The following is a 22,404-nucleotide window of genomic DNA, read 5'->3' on the forward strand; positions in this document are numbered from 1 at the left end:
TTGAACCAGCCACTGTTTCTAACATCACTCTCCACCACCTCCATCACCTTTCTATTGTGAATATATGAAGTGAGCTCTGACTCAGGAAAGCTCATTCTGGAATAAATATTGTTAGTCTTTAAGATGCCACTGGACTCCTGTTTTATTCTGGTCCTATAGATGAACACGGCTACCCATCAGGACAGCCAGTTTGGTGTAGTGGTTAAGAGTGCAGTTCTCTAATCTGGAGAACTGAGTTTGATGATTCCCCACTCCTCCACTTGAAGCCGGCTGGGTAACCTTGGGTCAGTTACAGCTTCTAGGAGCTCTCTCAGCCCCACCCACCACACAGGGTGATTGTCGTGAGGATAATAATAACACACTTTGTAAAGTGCTCTGAGTGAGCATTAAGTTGTCCTGAAGGGTATTATATAAACTGAATGTTGTTATAGACAACTGGAATTTTATTGTCCTGTGAAATTTTATTGCCCTGTTTTATTGCAATGCATCTGCTATGCATTGTATTTTCACTATCCTTTTAAGGTCTATTTTATTTCTGATGGGCCATTTCCAGATGGCTTACCTGAAGCCGCTCCATGCCACAATGTTGTGGATCGTGCCGGGGAAAACGCGAAATATCGTGTTTTCTCACACGAGTTTTGCGCGATGTCGCGCAAAACTCGCGTGAGAAAACGCGATATTTCGCGTTTTCCCCGGCACAATCCACAACATTGCGGCATGGAGCGGCTTCAGGTAAGCCATCTGGAAACGGCCCTGGTTGTACTTTTTATTTTTGTTGTGCTTTTTAAAAATATTGTTGCTATTATGGTGGACAGCATTTTAGGTAATTTCCCTCTTTTTTGATTATTGAATTGCTACAGTTTCATTTTGTGTTTGTTTGCAGCTATTTTATATTTGCAGTGATTTTTATGGCTTTATTGTTGAATTTGTTTCTATTTTTTATACTGCCTCATAGATATTCATCTGGAGAACCAGGGTAGAAATGTACCAACCAAATAAATAAATAAATAAGAATAAGAGCGTTAGTTAATACAGGTGTAAGCATTCCTAAACTGCTACTGTAGATTGGATAGTGACGCAGGAAGAACTGGGTTCAGTTGTTCAACTATAACAATCACTCCATAGCCATGGTCTCCCAGGCCATTTTCACATGTCTTACTGACACCGATACATCGTGCAAAGCTCCCGTGCAAGGACAGCGTCTTCTTGGTGCAATTTTGCACGAGAACCGGGATATCGCTCCAGGAAGACGCTGTCCTTACGGAAGCTTTGCGTGACGCACCAGAGCCGGTAAGATGTGTGAAAATGGACTCAGTCTAACTTACTTCTTAGGAGTGCTGTAATGACAATGGGATAATCCTTTTTATAATGCCCTTGGAAGAAGGGAGGCGTACAAATCTACCTTAATAAATGTAGCTTGTGGGAGATGAACAGACAGGGACTGTAACAGCATTCTTCCTAGCACTGCGAATGTCCTTTGGCTAGCCAGGTCACGGTCTTTGTGTGGTAACCAATTACTCTGGCAATGGCCTGTAACTGTGAGCACAGAACTGATTCTTGGCTCAGAAGAGAACACAATTAAATGTGGGCAGGATAGTCCTTTGGTCCAGCTGTGATAGTCTCTGAAATGTTAGGGTTTTAAAGGATAGCTCAAAGAAATTGTCAACTCAGTGGGCAGCAGTGTTAAAAAGGCGAACTTCATGTTGGCAGTTATTAGGAAATGGACTGAAAATAAACAACCACTGTCATAAAGCCTCTGTATAGGTGCTGTGGCCTCGTACTATGTACAGTTGTGGTCACTGTGTCTCAAAGAAGATATCGCGGAGGTGGAAAAGTGCAGGAGAGGGTGAACAAGATGATTAAGAGGTTACAGCACCTTTCAATGAAGAAAGTTTTGATTACTTTATTTATACTCCACTTTTCTCTCCGATGGGTCCAAGCGATTTACATAATTTCCCCCTTCTCCATTTTAACCTCACAACAACTTCATGAGATAGGTTAGACTGAGAACGCGTGACTGAGCCAATGTCACCAAGCAAGTTTCCACCGCAGTGTGGGGATTCCAACGTGGGTCTCCAGGATCCTAGTCCAACACTCTAACTACAACAGCACTCTGGTTCTTTAGACACGGGGTCTTTTTAGTTTAAAAATAAAGACAGCTAAGGAAGAATGTGATCGAGGTTTATAAAATTATATATGGGGCGAAGAAAGAAGACAGGGAGCTTCCCCCCCCCTTAATACTAGAACTCGGGGCACCCAATGAAGTTCAGAACAAATTAAAAGGGAGCACTTCTTTATTCCACAACTAATGAATTGTAGAATTCACTAACAGTGGATGTAGTGATGGCCACAGATTATGTTAAAAGTGGATTAGACAGATTCATGAATGATGTGTCTCTTGCTGGCCTTCTCGGGCAGGGATCCCCAGACTTTTTGAACCAGTGGACACCTTTGGAATTCTGACATAGGGTGGTAGATGCAACCACAGAATCGCTGCTGCAGGAGGCAGATCCAACCACAGCATGACAGGAAGTGAGGCTGTGCATCTCTCTGATAAGTAAACTTCAACATTTCCGGCAGCAGTTCTGCTTAACCAGGTGCTTTTATTAATAAACATACTGTTTAAAAAATATTTTCTTGCACGCACAGACTTTGTCTTCAGTCATGCAGTGAAGATCCTTGTGCTGGGCTGGCAGCTGCTGCTGAAAGCAATTTTTTTTAAAATCTGCTGAGCCAATCAGATCTCCGGTGGCCAATCAGAAGCCTGGCTGGCCAAAAGACCCATCTGGCCCACCCACTTTCTGAAAACACTTGGTGGGCACCAGGAAAGATGTTGGTGACTGAGCATCACATTGGGCAACTAGCTGGTCATTGTGTGAAATAGGATGCTGGGCTTGATCTGATCCTGCAGAGTTCTTCTTAAATTCTTATGGCGAAGCTTATATCAGTGTAAACGGCTGGCAAGGTATGTCCTCCCAGCAACAGTAAACACACATAGAAAAAATGATAACCACTCCTAAAGAATCCCTTAGCCACCCAATCAGCTGCCTCTTTCCACTTAAGACACCTCCACATAATCCATGTATGGCAAGTGGCACTCAGCATACAGGAATGAGAGAGGGCCTTGATGATGTCACAATCTGTTTTAGATTCTCTCCTACACTAGTGGCCAAAATTGTGGAAACCTATTGGGGAAAGTGTATTTTTGAGGTTTGATGGCTCAACACCACTTTTTTTTGGAGTAATACCATAAAATTATATATCAATGGAAAGATAATTTAATCAAGAATGTAATGCAGTCACTTTTATGAAGGAAATTTTTTTAGAACAGTAGTTATAAAGAAGAAAATTGAAACACACAGAAAAAATGAGTTATACAACAATTCTCACCATGTCAGTTAATACTTAGTTGGGTAACTTTTTGCTTTAATTATGGCCTTACAAAGCCTTCCCATGGAGTGAACCAAGTTTTTTAGTTCTGCGGCTGTTATAATGTGAAACCACGATTAAGTTATTGCTTCTATTAATTGCGGTTTATTGCTGGGTTGCTTCTCACTAACCAGTTTCTTTAGTCGGCTCCATAGATTTTCGATGGGGTTAAGGTCTGGGCTATTCCCAGGCCATTCCAACAGTGGAATATCATTATCTTGAAACCACTTTTTGCACACAGCAGCAACATGACATGGAGCTGAATCTTGTTGAAGTATAAATGCTTCATTATCTTGGAAAAGATCACGTGTGGAAGGCTTCAGTTTGGGCTCAAGTATTTCATTTATGTATTTTGGAGCATTTATATAGCCATTTATCATGCAAATTCTGCCCACACCTTTTGATGTCATACAACCCCATATCATAACACTAACTGGGTGTTTCACAGTAGGTGTAATGCAATCAGGATGCAAATCTTCTCCGATTCTTCTTCTCACTACCATCACTACCAAACAGGGAGATTTGGGTCTCATCGCTCCAAATAACACTGTCCCATTGTTCCGCTGTCCAGTAAACATGGGTTTTAGCCCAGTTTTCAACCTTTGTTTGAGAGATAACAATGGTTTTTTTCATGGAATTCTAGCATTAAGACCAAATTCCTCCAGTCTGCGCTGAACAGTCCTTGCACTCAACTTCACATTGAATTGCGCCACTTCGTTCTGTATACACCCCGATGATTTTCTTCTGTCACCTAGGCTCAGTCTCTCAATTCTTCTATCATCCCTTGCTTGTGTGCACTTTTTCCTGCCTTTACCAGTCTGGTTTTGTAGTGACTGAGTTTCCTTAGACCTCTTCAAAGTTTCCACCAATTTTTCTTCTAATTTCTTCATAACTGTAGCCTTGTTCACTTAATAGTACTATTTTACATCGCTTTCTGGGTAACCAGTCAACTCTTTGTGCCATTTCTTTAATTTTATTACGTTTTACAAGCTCACTAAATGAAGGAAAGCTACTTCATATCAACCTAAGCAAGTTGTGCTTCCTTTTCCTGGTTATTTGGCTATAACATTTGATAGAATACAGATAATTGAACAACCCTTGTTGCATTACATTCTTGATTAAATTATCTTTCAATTGATATATAATTTTATGGCATTACTCCAAAAAAAATGGTGTCGTGAGCCATCAAACCTCAAAAATGCACTTTTCCCAAAAGGTTTCCACAATTTTGGCCACTAGTGTACATAGAAGACCCAGGCATGCTGCTAGGAAGTGTTCCCAGCACCTGCTCTGGCACACTTAATTGCATAATCATGTAATGTGTGAGAGCAGTAACTGATACTTGCAGCCGTAAGCATCAGAGTTCTTCCAGGCAAGGATTCAATCCCCTGGTAGTACAAAGACCCAGGCACTTTGCCAAAGGCCACTCTTCGGCGGGGGGAAAGCTAGAGCCGCACAGCGAAGGGTGGACTGCTGTTCAGATCATGGACTCTGCCACCAGCAATCTCCACAGTCCATGTGCAGAAAACTCCCAATGTACCCCTCCCCTAAAAAACCTATAGCTGATTTTGCTGGACAGAACCAGAATCTGGAGCAGGGGGTCACTGGGGCAGTTGTAAATTTCCTGCATTGTGCAGGGGGTTGGACTAGATGACCCTAGAGGTACCTTCCAACCCTATGATTCTATGTTCTATCTCTGCTAATCCACTTTAACACACTGAAGACACTAAAATGGTCAATGCGTTTTTTAAAAAAAATATTATTTATTTTTATTTACTTCATTTAAACCTCTCCTTTCCCCCAATGTGGCTTACATCATTCTCCTCCATCCTCTCACAATCACCACCATGTGAGGTAGTTCAGGCGGAGTGTGTGTGACCGGCCAAGGTCACTAAAGAAACTTCCCTGGCGGAGTGAGGCTTTCAACCTGGTTCTCCTAGATACTGGAGCAGGTTTTGAAAGCAAGGCAGACAAACTGCCAGCCTTCTTTGTTCCAGCAGTGCTGTTATACTTTTGAAATTTACTTACTGGTGCTACCTGGGATTCCTAACTCGCTATAGATGCTAACAGCTTGCACATCCCTTCCCCTTATATCAGTAGGTAAAGCTCTTTGTAACATGGAAAGAAGTGTTGCCTGCCAGCACCCACCCATTAAGCTGTCATTTGTCATAGGAGCAGGAGCCAGTTAAAGATCGTAAACATATATATATATATTTGTAGCCCTGTACGCTGTAGATGCTTTAAGAACTGGGACATTTAACTCTTGCACACTTCTGAAACTGAAGAACCTCATCTTGCTACTCGGTATTGCCTTGAGTTATTACACCCATAGAAAGAGACGTTCTTCCTGAAACCTCATTGAAATAAATGGAGTTGTATTTCCTTTCTAAAAACAACACACACTCCTACCTCAACTTTGTACTTTGTACATGTTGTTTTCTTGGTGGTCAGACGCTTTTGTCTCCTTTCCTCATCAGACTAGCTTATTGTTCTACATGACCAGCTCTTTTACCTCCAGTGCTTTTGTTCTTTTAGCAGAATACACTGTTTTGCTGGAAATGAATTAAAACAAACAAACATAGCAAGGGAACAACGAGCCAGCTGCATAGGTGTGTCTGTCTGATCTACACCAAGAGGTATTTTAATCCTCATTGAAACATGGTCACCAGGAGCAGACTGGGAAAAGAAAACAGCTCAAGAGTAAGCCAAGCTGAGCAACCCCTGTGGCGCTACCAGCCAGCACTGCAGGGCCACTTGGCTCATTGGGGCTCATCCATTGCACACATGCACACGCCCTGCAAATGTCAGCAGTGCAGAAGGTGACAATCGATGAGCTAACACCAATTGCCATTTTTGAGGAAAAGTCAAAGCCAAGTGGCTCCGGAGGTGTTGGTAGAGTTGCTGGGGTTTGGCTCTGCTCGCCCCTGGCCACCAGCAGTGACCCACTGGGACATTTCCCTGTAAGGTAAACAGCCGCCACTGTGAATGCCTCTGCACTTGCAGCAGCTACAAGAGTGAGATGGGAGAATCAGGAAGCAGCCTGTGGGCCAAGCTAGAAGTGACAAACTACACTTGAATGGCAAGTGAACAGACTCACGTGTATTCCTCCGTGTTCACTTGCACTCCACTCAATCACGTGATCTTGTTTTTTTAGACAACATCAAAGGAAAGGCACTGCTCCCTCTCTGGTTCATTGCCTAATGAATGAGTTTTCAAGAGTCAAATCTCTCTTCATCAGAGCTTTGACCCTCGAAAGCTCATCTAGTTGGTCTTCAAGGTGCTGATGGACCCAGATCTTGCTCTTTGACAGCAGACCAACACCTGAAAGTGCCTAATGAATGAAGCTCACAAAAAAGCACGTTTCAGAAACATGGTTGCCAACTTTTCAACCAGCACAAGTAACAGTGCCTTTTAGCGGCAGCTTAATCAGCAGCAATGAACAGGTTAACCTCTATTTTGGGGGAGAGGGGAAAGAAATCGCATCATGATGTCTGCCAATCAGGCTGCCGTTAAAGACACAAGAACAGTCTAGGCTGTTATACCCCCCCTCCCCTGGTCAGTTGGCAGTTTTATCTGTTCCTTATTTGTTGTGCTTATTTGATTGTGCATCCTCTATAGTTGCACTTTGCATGTGGGGTTATTACACTGAGGCCGTGGTGGGAACTTGGAATGTGAAGCTCCTTGAAGTTATTGTCAAGATTGCTTCTCGTTGACCACTCCCACCCCTGGGCAGAAACCAGCCTCCTGGTTGACCATACTCAGTATCCTGAATTCAGTACTGTTTGGATGACCAGACCCTGCTTCCAATTACTATAGGCCAAGCTACAAGTGACGAATGACACAGGTTGGGCACTTGTCAGTTTCCCTCAAGTTTTGATGGGAAATGTAGGCGTCCTGGTCTTGCAGCTTGGCTCTCGGGCTGCTGTCCAATGGACTTTTCAACTATCACTTGTCCAACATTCCGCCAAGCTGCCTACATTTCCCGCCAAAACTTGAGGGAAGCAGACGAGTGTCCAACCTGTGTCAGGCGTCACTTGTAGTTTGGCCCTGAGAGTCAAACTACCTGTTTATCAAACTAGCCCCTGTTTATCAGGAACAGTCCCTGATTTTAGACAGTTGGGTCCAGGTTCCCCAGACCCAACTCAGGGTTCCCCGCAGTAACACTATAGCTGTGGGGAATGGCTGTTAAAAAATAAAGGAGAGCCCAAATGGCCTCAGAACACCATGTCAGAGAAGGAAAACCTCCTGCCTTCTCCCTCAAGCCATTTCCCATGTCAAAATACCCTAGAAGGTGATATTTCCATTTTTACTGCTCCATGTGTACAGAATGCTACCATTTCTTCAGACACAGGCATTTACCTCCTCCCTTCAGCGGTGTGTGTGTATGCATATTATCTCTTGCAACCTTGAATGTGTGCTTGGACAGAGAGTCATTTCCCAGTACAGTAAATGGTTTTATCCTATGGGCCTCAGGAGGTGACATACCTAGGTGAAGCAGAGCTCAAGACAAAAGGAAGGTAATGTTTCTTAATAATCATAGGTATCCCTACAATGACATTGTACTGTAACCACAGCTTAGAAAGCCTCAGTATCTGTGTAGTCAGAACTATGTACTGTCCCTTTAACAATTGGTACTCATGGAAATTGTAGTCCCCCTTCAATATAGAAGTTTATTGTAGGCTTCCTGTGAAGGTGTTAAAAACTTGATTGTCCTCTTCCTCCCTTTGTTTGGGACGCTGCTCCTCAAGCAAGGATGCGACAGTTATAACGAATTTACCGCTTGTCTACAACAAATCTGGACCAATAAAGATGTATCTTGCTTATGTTTGAACCATGCTGCATTCACTGGCTAAAACTGTGAGTAAGGATCCCTTTTACGATCTGGGTTGAGAAAGGCAGCGCGTTGAACTATCTGGAAGCCAGCATCTTTCCCAGCTGCTTCCAGAATAGACATATTGGGAAATAGTAGGGACATCATTGTGTCAGCGACAGGTGAACTCCTGGCTGACGCAAGGCGTCACTTGGGATCGCCCATGCTGCACGTAGTCTTGGGGTGCCTACCGGTGGCGGGCAACCTCCAAGGGCTTGCTACCTCCCACCAACCACTGGCAGATTGGTGGGTAACAGGGCAAACCCCTGGGAACCCTAGTTGGGCTAGGTTCTGAGAGACCTTGGTTCAAATCTGCCATGAATGATGCTTGCTGGGTGAACATGGCAGAGTCGGGATTCAAACCTGGGTCTCCCTGATCCTAATCTGACACTCTAACTGGCTTAGAAAAATGACACACTTTTAAACAAATTTACCTTTAAACGAACAAACAAAAAGACCAAAAGTGGACACGAGGCTAATCCATCTGGACAAGGCTGTGAGCCACAGGCCTTCAGCTTGCACCCAAGGGCTGAGGCCTCCAACCATGCCCAGGCGTTAAATACATGCAGCAGGAGAGAGAAACGCTCAGAGCCAAGCTACAAGTGACGAATAACACTTGCCTGGCAAGTGAACAGACTCACGTGTATTCATCCCTATTCACTTGCCATTCACAGAGCAAGTGAATGGCAAGTGAACAGGGAGGAATACACGTGAGTCTGTTCACTTGCCAGGCAAGTGTTATTCGTCACTTGTAGCTTGGCTCTCAGCCTAGATGTTTCAAGCTGGCAACCATCTTCCCACAATCCCCTTTCTACTGTGAATGGGAACCAGGTAGGAGAATTCTCCGGTAGATTGTGCTCTAAAGCTTCCTTCTAATCACAAGTCATACACTTCACTTGCCCCTTTTTATCAGGAACAGTCCCTGTTTTCTGGGACCTCTCCTGAATAAATCCCTGCCCCTATCTGGGTCCTTTAGGTACCTCATTAAAATTTTGTTAATGAGAGGTTCTAGCCCAGCAGTTCTCCAATATTCAACCTAAGGTTGTCAACTCTGGGTTGGGAAATTCCAGGAGATGAGTGCTGGAGCTTGGGGAGGGCAGGATATGGGGAAGGGAAGGTGGAATGCCATAGAACCCACCCTCCAAAGCAGCTGTTTTCTCCAGGGGGATTGATCTCTGGACTATGGAGATATATTTTCATTCCCATATATCTCCAAGCCTCACCTTGGCAACTTTAGTTCAAGCCTATTCCCCAGGGTCTGTAGAAGTTACTTATTAGATAGATGCACCTGATCTCTGGTGCATTGGAAGATAAACTAATCATGAACATTGAGCCGCCACGCAGCACACGAGCTGCGACTATTTCAGACACTTTAGCGGTTGCGGTTTATGTTGGACAGCGGACGATAACACATTCTAGGACAGCACTGTTTTTCTCCTATGCCTTCAACCAAAAGAATAATTGCTTTCTTGGTTTTAAAGAGGGCGAGGTCAGGATGTTCGCAGGTGTGGTGGTTGACCGTGAAACACTTTCAACAATTGGCAGAGAAAGGTGAGGTGTGCAGAGATACCCGTTTGAATAACCATGCATACATGACTTAGGCTCAAAGACTTTTATTCTATGCATGTTTATGTGCAAGTTAGCCCCAGGTACCTCAGCTGGACTTACTTTTAAGTAAAGATGAATCATGCAGAACAACTGTACCTAGTTAAGCTCTCATTCTTAACAAGAGCAGCATAATGTTGTGAGTTTGACACTAGGGTCACTGTGAATAACCAACTGAGGAGTGGCCAGGGATTCTAATAAAATAATTGTAATGCTCTTTAAGGACTGGAATGTTTTCCTGATGACCTGGAAATGTTTCTCCTCCCTTCTTTGGAACGTGACACACCTCACAGCTAAAGAGAGGGGAGAAAGAAATTATTTGGAGCCAATTTTTACAAGATGAATTAAGGGAAGGATAAAGATGGGAACTGAAAGTATTTGGCTGATTTTGGTATACAGGAACTCTTACAGGGACTCAGGTTGGAAGATTTGCAACTTGATGTTGGAATGTCTATTTACTTCCAACATTTTCTGTTTTTATATTTTTAAATAAAATTGCGATTATTAAGTGCATCTTAAGTCTCTAGTAAAATCAAAAAGAGTCCAGTAGCACCTTTAAGACTAACCAATTTTATTGTAGCATAAGCTTTCAAGAATCACAGTTCTCTTCGTCAGATGCATGGAGGGCCAAAAGAAACTGGTCAGATATAGAGGAGGAGAGGGGAGGGCGGGGTAGATGCAAACATCTCCTTCTGATATGCAGATGCAATCCAGGCTGAAACGGGCCCAAAATGGCCGAGAGTCAGGTAGGCAGGGCCATATGACATGTGACCTCTTTGGGGAACTGCCGGAACTGCATTCCTGCACGTTCCCCCTTGAAATGAGCCTTCTGGCTATGCCTTTCTTTGCTGTCCCTGTAGGTAATCTTTGACAAGGAAATTCTCTGTTTACAACTGCCAACATTCCAGCTTCCTCCACATCCATTCATTGAAATACCAGTCTTGACACTTTCTCACACCTTAAATAAATGCAAACCAGCAAGTCAAAGGATCCTACATTACTTGCAGCAAAAACAGAGCTGAATTGGCACTCTGCCCTCCCGATTCACCTCCAGATGCAATAGCACAAAGGGAGTGTCCCAGTTACTGACTCACAAAGGCAGCAGGCAGGAGGAAGTTCCCAACTTGTCAGAGCAGGACAAATCATAGTTCTAAGGTTCAGGCACAGGTTAGACAACACTCACCGCTTTGGGTCCTAAGGGGGTATTCCAGAATCAAGTCCACAATAACAGACCAAGGTCAGAGACAAGGGAATTAATTCCAAACACAAGCAGCAAGATCCATAGTAAGCAAACACATTGTTTCCACACAGCCACTCCCTTCTCTGCCACTTTTAAGCCTCAAGCTGCACAGCCACCTGTGCTGCATCATGCACCTGCCAGCTGTCTCAGTCCTGCTCCTGCAAGCACTCATCATCACTGTTGATGCTGGGCTGGTGCTGTGCTGCTAGCCTGGCACTGTGCCTTCTGGCTTGGAGGGCTCTCCTTGCCCTCTTCTGACAGCACTCCTGAGACTCTGGTGATGAGGGGGGCGGGGTGAGCTGACCCATGCCTGGTTCTCTATTGCCGGCCCAGGACTGGAAAATTGAGGGGAAGAGCTGGCTGGTGCCTGGCTTTCTGTTGCCCGCCCAGGGCTGGAAAGCTGAGGTGGAGAGCTGGCTGGTGCCTGGCTCTCTGCTGCTGGACTGAGGGACCGATGTGCTGGGACCTGGCTGTGGATGCGTGTCTGAGCCTTCAGAGCCTGCCTCCTCCTGCAGTGCCTCTGCCACTGGCTGTGGGTCTGGGTCAGGTTCTCCAGCTGCCTCTCCCTCAGAAGAGTCCTCTGAGTCTCTCTGCTCTGCTGGGCTGGGTTGGTCCACGGCAGGGAGCTCCTGCGAAAGCGGCACGTGCGTGCACCACGCAAGACACAGCCTGCATGTGAACTGAGGACCACACATCAAATCTTGCAATTGAGTGTCCCCAAGTAGTTAGTAACGTGTAGTTCCACTCCTTGAAAGCAGTTCCAGAAGAGTTTCCATTTGGTTTTGCAGAGGGAAATGATTTGTCTCTGGAAACACTCAACAAAATGGAGGCATTATCATGTTACGGTCTTGCAGCCATCAACAAAGTGTAAGACAATTGACAGCCTTTGATCATCACCAACATACACCAGAACCTCCACCTTCAGCTTGCTCAATTAGAAAGTTGAAAAGACTTCCCCCCCCCCCTTTCTGGAATGTTCAACTCTTGCCAGTGGATGAAATGCTACAACCAACAGACTTTGGATGGTACAAAACATCAAATGATATTCTAAAGCTTGAGCTATGTCTTAATACGATGCCTTCTGAACTACTTGTACGGTGCACACTCACAATTTATATTCCTGGTAGATACAAATGACATTTAAAGTATGTGGCTTGCACAGAGAATTGTACATGTGGAAGACAATGTAAAGGATAGTTTCAGGTGGGTAATCATGTTGGTCTGTAGTAGAAGAGCAAGATTCAGGCCCAGGAGCACTTCAAAGATCAAGTAGATTTCCAGTGTATGAGCTTCTGAGATGAAGGGAGCTTTGATTCTCGAAAGCTCATACCCTGGAAATCTGCTTGGTCTTTAAGGTGTTAGTGGACTCAAATGTAAAGGATGGAAGAGATAAAAAGCAGGAACTATTGTCACACTTGTATCTGCTCCAACCTGATAATTTGTGTGTAAGGAAGTGATGAGGCATCTTCGTGGTGGGCTGTGCCATCAAGTCATAGCTGACTTATGGCGACCCTTACTGGGGTTTTCAGGGCAAGAGACTAAGGGCCAAGCTACAAGTGACGAATGACACTTGAATGGCAAGAGAACAGACTCACAAGTATTCCTCATCACATGTGACCAAGTGGAGTGCAAGTGGAGTGCAAGTGAACAGGGAGGAATACATCAGCACTGCTCTGGCTCTTGCCCAAATGTCCCGCCCTCCCCCCGGGACTCTTCTTTCATATTTGATCCCCTGCAGAATCTGCACTTGTATCTCTCACAGGAACTAAACAAGGGTAGAACACTTTGGGCTAAATCAGGGATGACTGTCATTAGAACTGCTTTAAATCTTAACTGCATTATTGACTGCTCCGTCTATATGCCTCTACATTCCTACCTTTCTCTATCTACTTGTTACCCAATAAAATTATACTTTGTTTCTTAGAAGTCTCTCTCGCTCTCTGCATTGTGGCAGTGCCATATCAATGTTAAATCCAACAGTCCCTAAAACTTGGGTCAGGGTGCGCACATGTGGTGACATCAGCAGGTCTCTACCTCAGGGTCATGATGACGAGAGACTCTCTTGTGTCCTTTGCAGTGGGGCCCAAGAACTGATGCCTGTGCTGGACTTGTGTAGCTATGCAACATTAATATCCAGGGCTTTTTTTCTGGGAAAAGAGGTGGTGGAACTCAGTGGGTTGCCCTTGGAGAAAATGGTCACATGGCTGGTGTCCCCGCCCCCTGATCTCCAGACAGAGGGGAGTTTAGATGGCCCTCCGCGAGGGCCATCTAAACACCCCTCTGTCTGGAGATCAGGGGGCGGGGACACCAGCCATGTGACCATTTTCAAGAGGTTCCGGAACTCCATTCCACCGCGTTCCAGCTGAAAAAAAGCCCTGGTAATACCTGTTTGTTAGCTCTTTCTTGTTCTCACTTCCCCCTTCTCCATTTGCTACACATGTCCCTTGCGCTAAGCAACAATCATTCTCAAGGTTAATATGCTATCAGGGCAATCCTAAACAGAGTTAACCCCCTTCTATGACCATTGACTCCAAACTCTGTTTAGGATTGCACTCAGAGATGGACACAAGCCAGTTTTAACAAATGATTTGTTCGTTGATCTTTGCAGATTGCTTGCTCTTTGCCTCCAGAAAAGCTAATGATGGTTGCAGGACATTTGCCAAGAGCAATTGCCGGGCTGGCCTTGGCAGGTAGGAATCGCTGTGGATCAATGAAAGAGCATCTGCTCAGCATGCAGAAGATTCCAAGTTCAATCTCCAGCATCTCCAGTCAAAAGGATCAGGAAACAGGTGATGTGAAAGACCTGAGAGGGGTCTTAGCCAATGGGCAACTAGGGCCGCTGGTTGCCCATTGGACCCCCACTGCTCCAGTCCCCAAGTGGAAAGGGGAAAAGATGAACAAGAGTAGGCTTCCACCACTGCCACTCACACCCTCTCTATCCGGGGTTCAGGCAGCTGGCAAAGGGGCTGCTTTGCATCCACCCTTGCTTGGCCCCCAAAGGGAGGGTGCTCTTGGTGGGCCGGTGTCAGTGATTCTGGGCTCCATCCTGGATTTTTGCCCAGGGCCCTAGAATTACTGACTCCTCCCATGCTCTTTAATTTTCCCACTAATCGCCAGAATGCAAGAGAACAACAGCGCCTACCACCTATTTGGGGCAGGAGCACTAGGGAACTGAGCTCTGTATGACAACCTCCACTGCCAAAACATTATTATGGGTTTCCTGGGATGAGAGTTGTGAAGAACTTTAATGGCCAAGTAGCACCAACAATCCATTCTTTGTGTAGAATTTTGTTGGGATGTCACTCAAAAAAAGAAGTTTGGATTGGTGAGATGCTATGGAGGCACACCTGTAATTTCCCAAGGTCAATAATCTTTATTAGTCTTCTTAAGCTTTATCAGACACAAAAAAATCTCTCCTTCGCATTTAAATTTTCAGACCTCACCTTCACAGAACCTCTGATACTGCTGCCTTCAAAATGTTGAAACCACAAGGCAATTCTTCAAAAAAAAATTAGACAAGCTGAGCAACTGGGTTAGATAGTGGGGTGTCTGTACAGTTGTGAGCATTTGCATTTTCAAAACACAGCATATTTGAAAGCTCACGTCTGCACCCATGAGGACTCAAGTCAAGACATTGAAACGGAAACAGCAAATTGAGACTTTTAGTTGACTAAACTGGCAACCTTAAAAAAAACCAGTCAGGGCAACTGGGCTCCAGGAGGCCTGTACACCCCCAATCCATACATCACTCAATTAAAGGTTGTACAGAGGAGCAGGGATGATTCCAGGTTTTGAGGGGCTCTGGGCACTGCCCCACTCCCCTCCTCTGCCCACCACCAGCCTTCAACTTATAGCATTCCTCCCATCCACCCACCCACCTGCCTCACACCTGCCTGTGTACCCCTTCTCCACTTGTTCATGTGCCCTCCCACTACAGAGCCGGTGGCAAGGCAAAGGAGCTGGAACTGTGTGAAGGGGCTGTGAAATGCCAGAAGGGAAACTTCAGCCCATTATAATCTCTCCAGGTCCAAGCCCAGCTCTGGAAGGCAGCTCCAGCCTATTTTCATTCCTTGTTGCCCTCTGGTTGCGATCCCACACACTTTAAGAGTGGAGAGGTGAAATTGACAGAGCCTTCTGGGCAGGGAAGATGAAATTAACAAACTCTTTGAGAAATGATCTCCGCCAGCTCTGTCTTTCAAAACTATGCTTCCCAGCTAACATTGTGTCTCCCTACACTTGATGATCATGAGCCAAGGCATCTTGTGTAGAGAGACTTTACATATGCTCACAGCTGCCCACAATCCTTTCCCCCTATGGTGCCAGGCAGTGCACAACTAGGGGTGCCACCACTCTGACTGCTAAAGGTGCCGCCACCATATATCACCTGCACAACCTTCCCTATCTGTAGCTCAGGTTGCAAACTCCATGTTGAGAAATCCCTGGAGATTTGGAGGGAAGAGCTTGGGGAGGGAAGGGAGCTCAGCGGGCATAATGCCATAGAGCCCACCCTCCAAAGCAGTCATTTTCTCCAGGAGAACTGATCTTTGTCATCTGGAGATCAGTTGTAATTCCAGGAGATCCCCAGGTCCCACAGAGAGGTTGGCAACCCTACCAGCAGCACTGTGCAGTACATGCAGCTGATAATATGGGTGGCAGAGTGCTTATAACCAGATGTGGAAGGGTATATTGACAGATGGCAGGGCAGGTACATAGACAGGTAGCTGGTTGCAGTGGGTTTGCTAGAAGAAGCCCTGGGCCCTGGCAGCTGCCCCACCCATTCAGTGTATGCTGACATACACAAACACGGTATTTTTCTAGAACCATGTAATGGCAGTAATGTGGAACACTCCCAGAATTGCTTTGGCTGCTCACTGTCACAGCTAGGCTGGATGTGATCAGGCTTACTTACAGGATGGTCGATCAGATCAGGGTCCCCAGCCAGGCGATCCAGTCGCTCCAAACAGAAGATCTGCGATTGTAGTCTCAGGAAGCAGCAGATGGTAGGTGGCCAGGGAGAGACCAAGAACCTCCTCAAAGAACAGAACAGTTGGCTATAACCACAGAGTGATTTTATACACAAGATATGTAGCAAAGAGCAAGGTCCAAAAGGGCAGCCGGAATCAGGAGGATCCTAAGGCAATGGCATACAGGACAGGAGGTGGGGCCAGGAACCAGCACTTCGGAGCAAGGGGGCTGAGAGACGATGCTGTGCAGCCGGGTGGGGTGGGGGGAGAGCGACAGAGCCAAGCAAGGCAGCAATCTTTAGGGCAATGCATGGGAATGGCATTGCAGATGGGGAGTGGTGTCCTGTCCCCCTTCAGGATCTCTTGCCAGCAGTGCTGGAGAATCCATTTCAGTGGAAGTCCAAGATTGCTGTCTTGGGAACGAAGAATCACTTCTTAGTAAACAACATTGCTGCCTGTTGCTGATAACGTTCTATTGTTTTTGTCTTGCTTTTTTGGCTCCCTCCATGGGATAGGTTGCTTTCAGTTCCCACAAAGACTCACCACTCCTATTGAAGTCAAAAGGTGGAGTCAGGGTTGTGTAAAAAGTTAGTTGCTAACCAGGGAGCTCCATAATCCAAAACAAGGTGTGGCACACGCACAAAAGGGCAGAGCAAAGAGCTAGAATTGAAAGTGAAGCTACGCCTTGTCAGTGAAAGCAAAGAGAAACCCCGTGGGGCATTCAGTGAGCTGATTTGGGTAATACTGTAATCAGCTGAGCCATGGCTTGCGCAAGTATTATCTATTGAATCATCCCCAAGAAAATATGTCTAGGCCTGTTTCCTTAGGACTTCGTTGTTCTCCTAACAGCTTCTTCTGTTCCCCATCTGGTGCCCCCTGTCATTCCAACAGCAGATCACACAAAATACAGTAGGACTGTAAAAACATACATAATAAAAGCACATCTTAAAAACCAGTAAAACCAAACAAAGCACATCATTAAAACAATTAAAACCGAAGCTAAAATATACAAACAAAAACATTAAAACATAGGGCAGGAAGGAGGAATCATTGAGAGAACACCAGACAAAACAAAGAAGACTTCACCCTAGAGTTGCCAACTCCAAGTTGGGAAATTCCTGGAGATTGGGGGTGGAGCCTGAGAACAGGATTTAGGGAAGGGGAGGACCTCAGTTGAATATAATGCCATAGAGACAATCACCCCTAAACTAGCCATTCACTTCAGGGGAACTGATCTCTAGCTGGAGTTGCCAACCTCAAGGTGTTGACTGGAGAGCTCTCAGGCCACAGACATCAGTTCCCCTAGACAAAAAAGATATTTTGGAAGGTAAACTCTATGGCATTATATACCACTGAGGTTCCTCACCTCCCCAAACTCCACCCTCCCCAGGCTTCACCACCAAAATCTCCAAGAATTTCCCAACCCAGAGCTGGCAATGCTATCTCTGTCATCTGGAGATCAGATGTAATTTCTGGGAAATCTCCAGGTACCGCCTAGAGGTTAGCAGCCCTACTTCATCCACTAGTGAAAGATGTCAGCAGAACGGGACAGACAAGTCTCCCTTGAGAGAGACAGAATATCAAAATTGGGTCCCCCTCCCTCTGTAAATATCGGCTGCCAGGGAGCCTGCTTCAAATATTAGTCATCACATAGAAGGGGGGTACCCCAGAACCATTTTCCTGACCTCTTTGACAACCCCCCCACCCCAGTTCCTTGAGCTGGGTTTGCCCTGGGAAGCGGGGAACGTACAGTTATCTGCATATTGCCTATCTGTTCACAGATCTCCCAACCTCACATTCGATTTGGCTTTGAGGTAAAAGGAGAATGTGTAGGCCCCTCTTGTTTAACCAGTAGGACAAGATGCTAGATATCGGGAATTTAGGATCCTTAAATACACTTGGGGCCTTTTTTGAACAATCTGGCTTGAAGGAAGGGCAACCATTTGTGCATTTGTTACTCCTTCATTGTGGGGGGAGTCCTCATCTTTTCCTTAATATTTGTACTGCTTTTTGAGTTTATTGAATTTTCAGGGCATTCACAGCCACAAGATTTTCACACTGCCAATGAGATGCTCCCTCTAGGACAGTGCAGCCATATGCTACCAGAGGCCCACAGCCAACAACTTGATTTGGTTATGTCAAATCAGCCTATGTGAATTTCCACTGTAGTCACCTGCAGGTGAGGTTGCCAACTCTGGGCTGGAAAATTCCTGGACATTTGTGGGTGGATCCTGGGAAGAGTGGAGTTTGGAGGGCAGAAGAACCTCAGCAGGGTCAGGGTATAATGCCAGAGAGTCCATCCTCCAAAGCAGCCACTTTCTCCAGGGGAACTGAACTCTCTAGTCTGGAGATCATTTTTAATTCGGGAGATCTCTAAGCAAAACCAGTCTGAAGAGCCACTTACCTTAGAGTCTCTCTACACGAGATGCCTCGGCACGTGTTAGTCGAGTGTAGGCAGACATAATGTTAGCTGGTGTCAGGCTTGGGCAGGCCCATCTCACTTGTCTGCTGCTCCATTGCACCCTCTAGCCATGCTACCCTCAGGGTTTTGCATTCCTCAACCTTAGAGCTGGGTTAAGAGAGGGGGTTGCTCCACCTGGTTCCTCCTCCTACCCACTGACTCTGGTGCCTCTGCTCCTCCTAGGTCATGGTAGTTTCCTCATCCCTGGCATCATTGGGATCATCTCCTTTATACCGCTCTGTCTCCTTCCCCTCTCCCCCTTCCTCCAATCCCTCCCTGTGTTCACCCCCTGGGTTCCCACTCCCTCTGGCTCCATTGGTCCCACTGGCTTCCTTGCCTAATAAACTGGCATGACTGGAGCTCCCTCCTTCAGGAGGCACACCCCTTTGTTGGGCGGGCTCGGCCCCGGGACTCCACCCTCATGTTGCTCCCCAACCCCCTGATGCTGGCCTGGACATGCCCAGCCCGGCTCAGACACCATGTGGCTCAGCGGCATCAGCGGGAGTCTTCAGGTGGGGAAAAGGCTCTCGTGGCGGTGGCAGCCGCCGTCTCCCTGTGGCTTCCTGCGCCTTCCAGTTTGGTGTAGAGCCAGTTGGAGTAGTGGTTAAGAGTGCGGGACTCTAGTCTGGAGAACTGGGTTTGATTCCCCACTCCTTCGCTTGAAGCCACCTGGGTGACCTTGGGTCAGTCACAACTTCTCAGAGCTGTCTCAGCCCCACCCACCTCACAGGGTGATTATTGTTGTGGGGATAATAATGACATATTTTATAAACTGCTCTGAGTGGTCATTGTTGAATATAAATTGAATGTTATTAATGTTATTATTATTCCCCAGCTGGTGTCAGGCTGCTGCCTCCTCTGGGGGCCCAGGGAACAGTGAAAGTGTTGTGGCCTCACTCAGCCGCTCTGTCTCGTACGGGGCCCTGGCTCCTGCTCCATTGGGGCACCCCAAGGCTTGCCATGGCTGCTGAGGAGCTGGTGAGTTGTCTTGCAGGGTGAATGGGGTCCAGCTGGTGGGGGCTGGCACCATCCAGGCCGGCGCAGTAGTCTGTGTCAGACAGCCGGGAAGCATAGTTTAAAAAGACAGAGCCAGGGGACATCATTTCTCAAAGAGTTTGTTAATTTCATCTTTACCTCCCCAATGTTGGAATAGGCGACTCAGCCTGCCTTTGGACACTGGGGGGTGCTGCATGTCTCTTTGAATGTAATGTATAAGTCTAGCAATCTGCCACTCTCTTGTCTAAGGTGGGAACGCCTACTGACTCCTCCTCTCTTGCCTCTGTGCCTCTTGGGAGATTTCACACCTTCCCTCATGCTCTTCCAAGAGAAAAGATGTAAAGCCACCATGCTCCTCATGGAGCCCTTCTCTTTGTCCACAAACCTGCACCTACAGCCTCGCTGCCTAGTTTCAGGCTGTGGTATAGACTAGAGAATGTAACTCTTTAGAATAGGATCTTTCCCTTGTTATTACCAGAAGATATTGCTATGGAGAAATCTGCTACAATAAACTGTAAGTTCTATCTTTCTATGAATTTTGTCTGAGGATTAATTAATGCATGTTTGTAAGGGTTTAAACACTTCTGACTTAATTACTCTGCTATGTTACTCTGCCAAATTACTAAACTAAATATATAAAATACCATAATCTCTAACAGGGTTAATGGTAGCCCAGTCTTGAATAAGTTCCTCAGGGCCAAAGAAAAGCCCATAGTTGAATCTAAGAAGCAAAAAGTTTTTTTTTTAAACTGCAAAGCTGAATCTAGAAGTAAAGAGTTTTAAACTGCAAAGTTTTTTCCTTGACCCTGCTGGTCTAACAGCCAGGTAGAACAAAAGGACTTAATTAGCACGTGAATGCCCTCACAGGCAACCTCACGAGGAACAAAGAAAGAAATTAGGTGAAAAGCCTAACAGCTTTTTTTCCTGCCCTCAAACGTGCACAGAAAAGCAGAGAAACCTCCTTTTAAAACCTTTTGGCGAACTTGAGCCTTTATACAGAAACTAAAAATTAAAGAGAAGAAAGTTCGTAGAGAAATACTTTTGCTTTATACAGGAAACTAAAAGTTAAAGAGGGAAAATAAAGTTTCTAGAGAAATACTTTGAGATTTCTTAAAAATGTCAGACCAACTACTACAAATTGCTTTATTCAGACAGCTATTTTCGACTAAAATGGGAGATAATGGAGATGTGAATGCTCATATTGAATCTTTGTTGAATCAAATAGATAAACTAGCTACTGTTGGTCAGATTCTAGATGAAGATTTGAAAATTGCTCTAGTTTTAAGCTCACTACCAAAGAGTTATTCCAGTTTAGCAAAGTCTCTTACTGAAAAAAGGGCTACATTGGAGGAAGTGCTAGATCAGATAAGATCACAGTACGATGAACAGAGATCTTATCCTCAGGAAAAGAAATGCAAGACTGACTCATGTTACATGGTCAGAGAGGCCAGACCCAGAGGGGCAGGACCTAGGCAAGTTGATTACTGGCAAAGAGCCAATCCTAGAGAAAGGCAGACTCTTCCCTTCTGCCACAAATGCAATAAGCCCGGTCACCTCCAGAGGGAGTGTTTTAGCAACAGAAGCTACAGCCACAAGGGCAGAAACAATTATACTGCTGCAAGCAGGAACCAACAGGCAGAGAGAAACAGAGAAGATTTTTCTAAAGCAAGAGCTAGTAATTTTAGAGATTTTCCTCAAACAAGGGCTGATAGTAATTATCATGTGTCTCATATTGCTCGAATAAATGATAGCCCACAGTGCTGGGTACTCGACAGTGGAGCCAGCTGCCATATGGCATCAGATATTAATCTGTTTTATGAATTAAATACCAGTGCATCCAAAAAGGTTACAATGGCTAACGGGACATGTGTGAATATTGATGGCCAAGGCTCAATTATGCTTCATAGTAATAATGATCTCTCTAAAAAGATAATTAAAGTAGAAGAAGTTTTATACATTCCTGATTTAAAGGCAAACCTACTAAGCATACCTGTACTATCACAAAAAGGATTTTCTATACACTTTGAGAATAACAAATGTACAGTTTCTCGCGAAGGAGAGATATATTCCACAGGTAGTCTCGGAAATGGAGTCTTTGAACTGGACTGCCAAGGAGAAAAGGCCTACAGGGCAACAACAGCTACCACAAAAGGAAAATCAATTGAACTCTGGCATAGAAGATTTGCACATCACGATATGCAAGCCATAAAGGAGCTGCAGTCTAAGGACTTGGTAACAGGTATTAATATAAGTGCATGTGGCAATGATGATGAATTATGTCTTTGTTGTATAAAGGGAAAGGCAACTCGACCTTCAGTTCCCAAACAAAGCCAAAGGTGCTCAAGGCAACCACTTGAACTAATCCATACTGATTTATGTGGTCCTATTAAACCAGCATCAACAGGAAATAACCTTTATATATTGTCTTTCATTGATGACTTCTCGAGATATACAGTGTGCTATTTGCTGAAAGAAAAATCACAGACTGAGCAGAAACTGCGTGATTATGTTTCCATGGTGTCTAACAAGTTCAACAGGAAACCTCAAGCCTTTCAAAGCGACAATGGTGGTGAGTACGTTTCTCATGCCACACAGAGATTTCTCAGGGAAAATGGAATCCAACATAGATTCACTGTTCCCGATAACCCCGAACAGAATGGGGTAGCGGAGCGTAAAAATCGTTCTATCATGAATATGGTCAGATGTATGCTAATAGATTCAGGACTTCCCTACAGACACTGGGGAGAAGTGGCCATGACTCCAATCTACTTACAAAACAGATTGCCCACTAAAGCTACAAACAAAACTCCTTAAGAGTTATGGCATAATAGGAAGCCAA

General features: G+C 45.3%; 1 protein-coding gene across 2 annotated transcripts in view; it reads right to left on the reverse strand.

Moving 5' to 3' along the window:
• GPR160 (G protein-coupled receptor 160) overlaps nt 1–16,597 on the reverse strand; it is a 45,812-nt gene extending 29,215 nt beyond the window's left edge. For both annotated transcript variants that reach the window (XM_054983105.1, XM_054983103.1), the window contains exon 1: nt 16,054–16,597. The gene's annotated coding sequence lies outside the window, so the exon portion shown is untranslated. The remainder of the gene's footprint in view (nt 1–16,053) is intronic.
• Nucleotides 16,598–22,404: the final 5,807 nt, after the last annotated feature.

This window comes from Eublepharis macularius, chromosome 6, assembly GCF_028583425.1.
Source record: "Eublepharis macularius isolate TG4126 chromosome 6, MPM_Emac_v1.0, whole genome shotgun sequence".
In the NCBI taxonomy this organism is placed as follows: domain Eukaryota; kingdom Metazoa; phylum Chordata; class Lepidosauria; order Squamata; family Eublepharidae; genus Eublepharis; species Eublepharis macularius.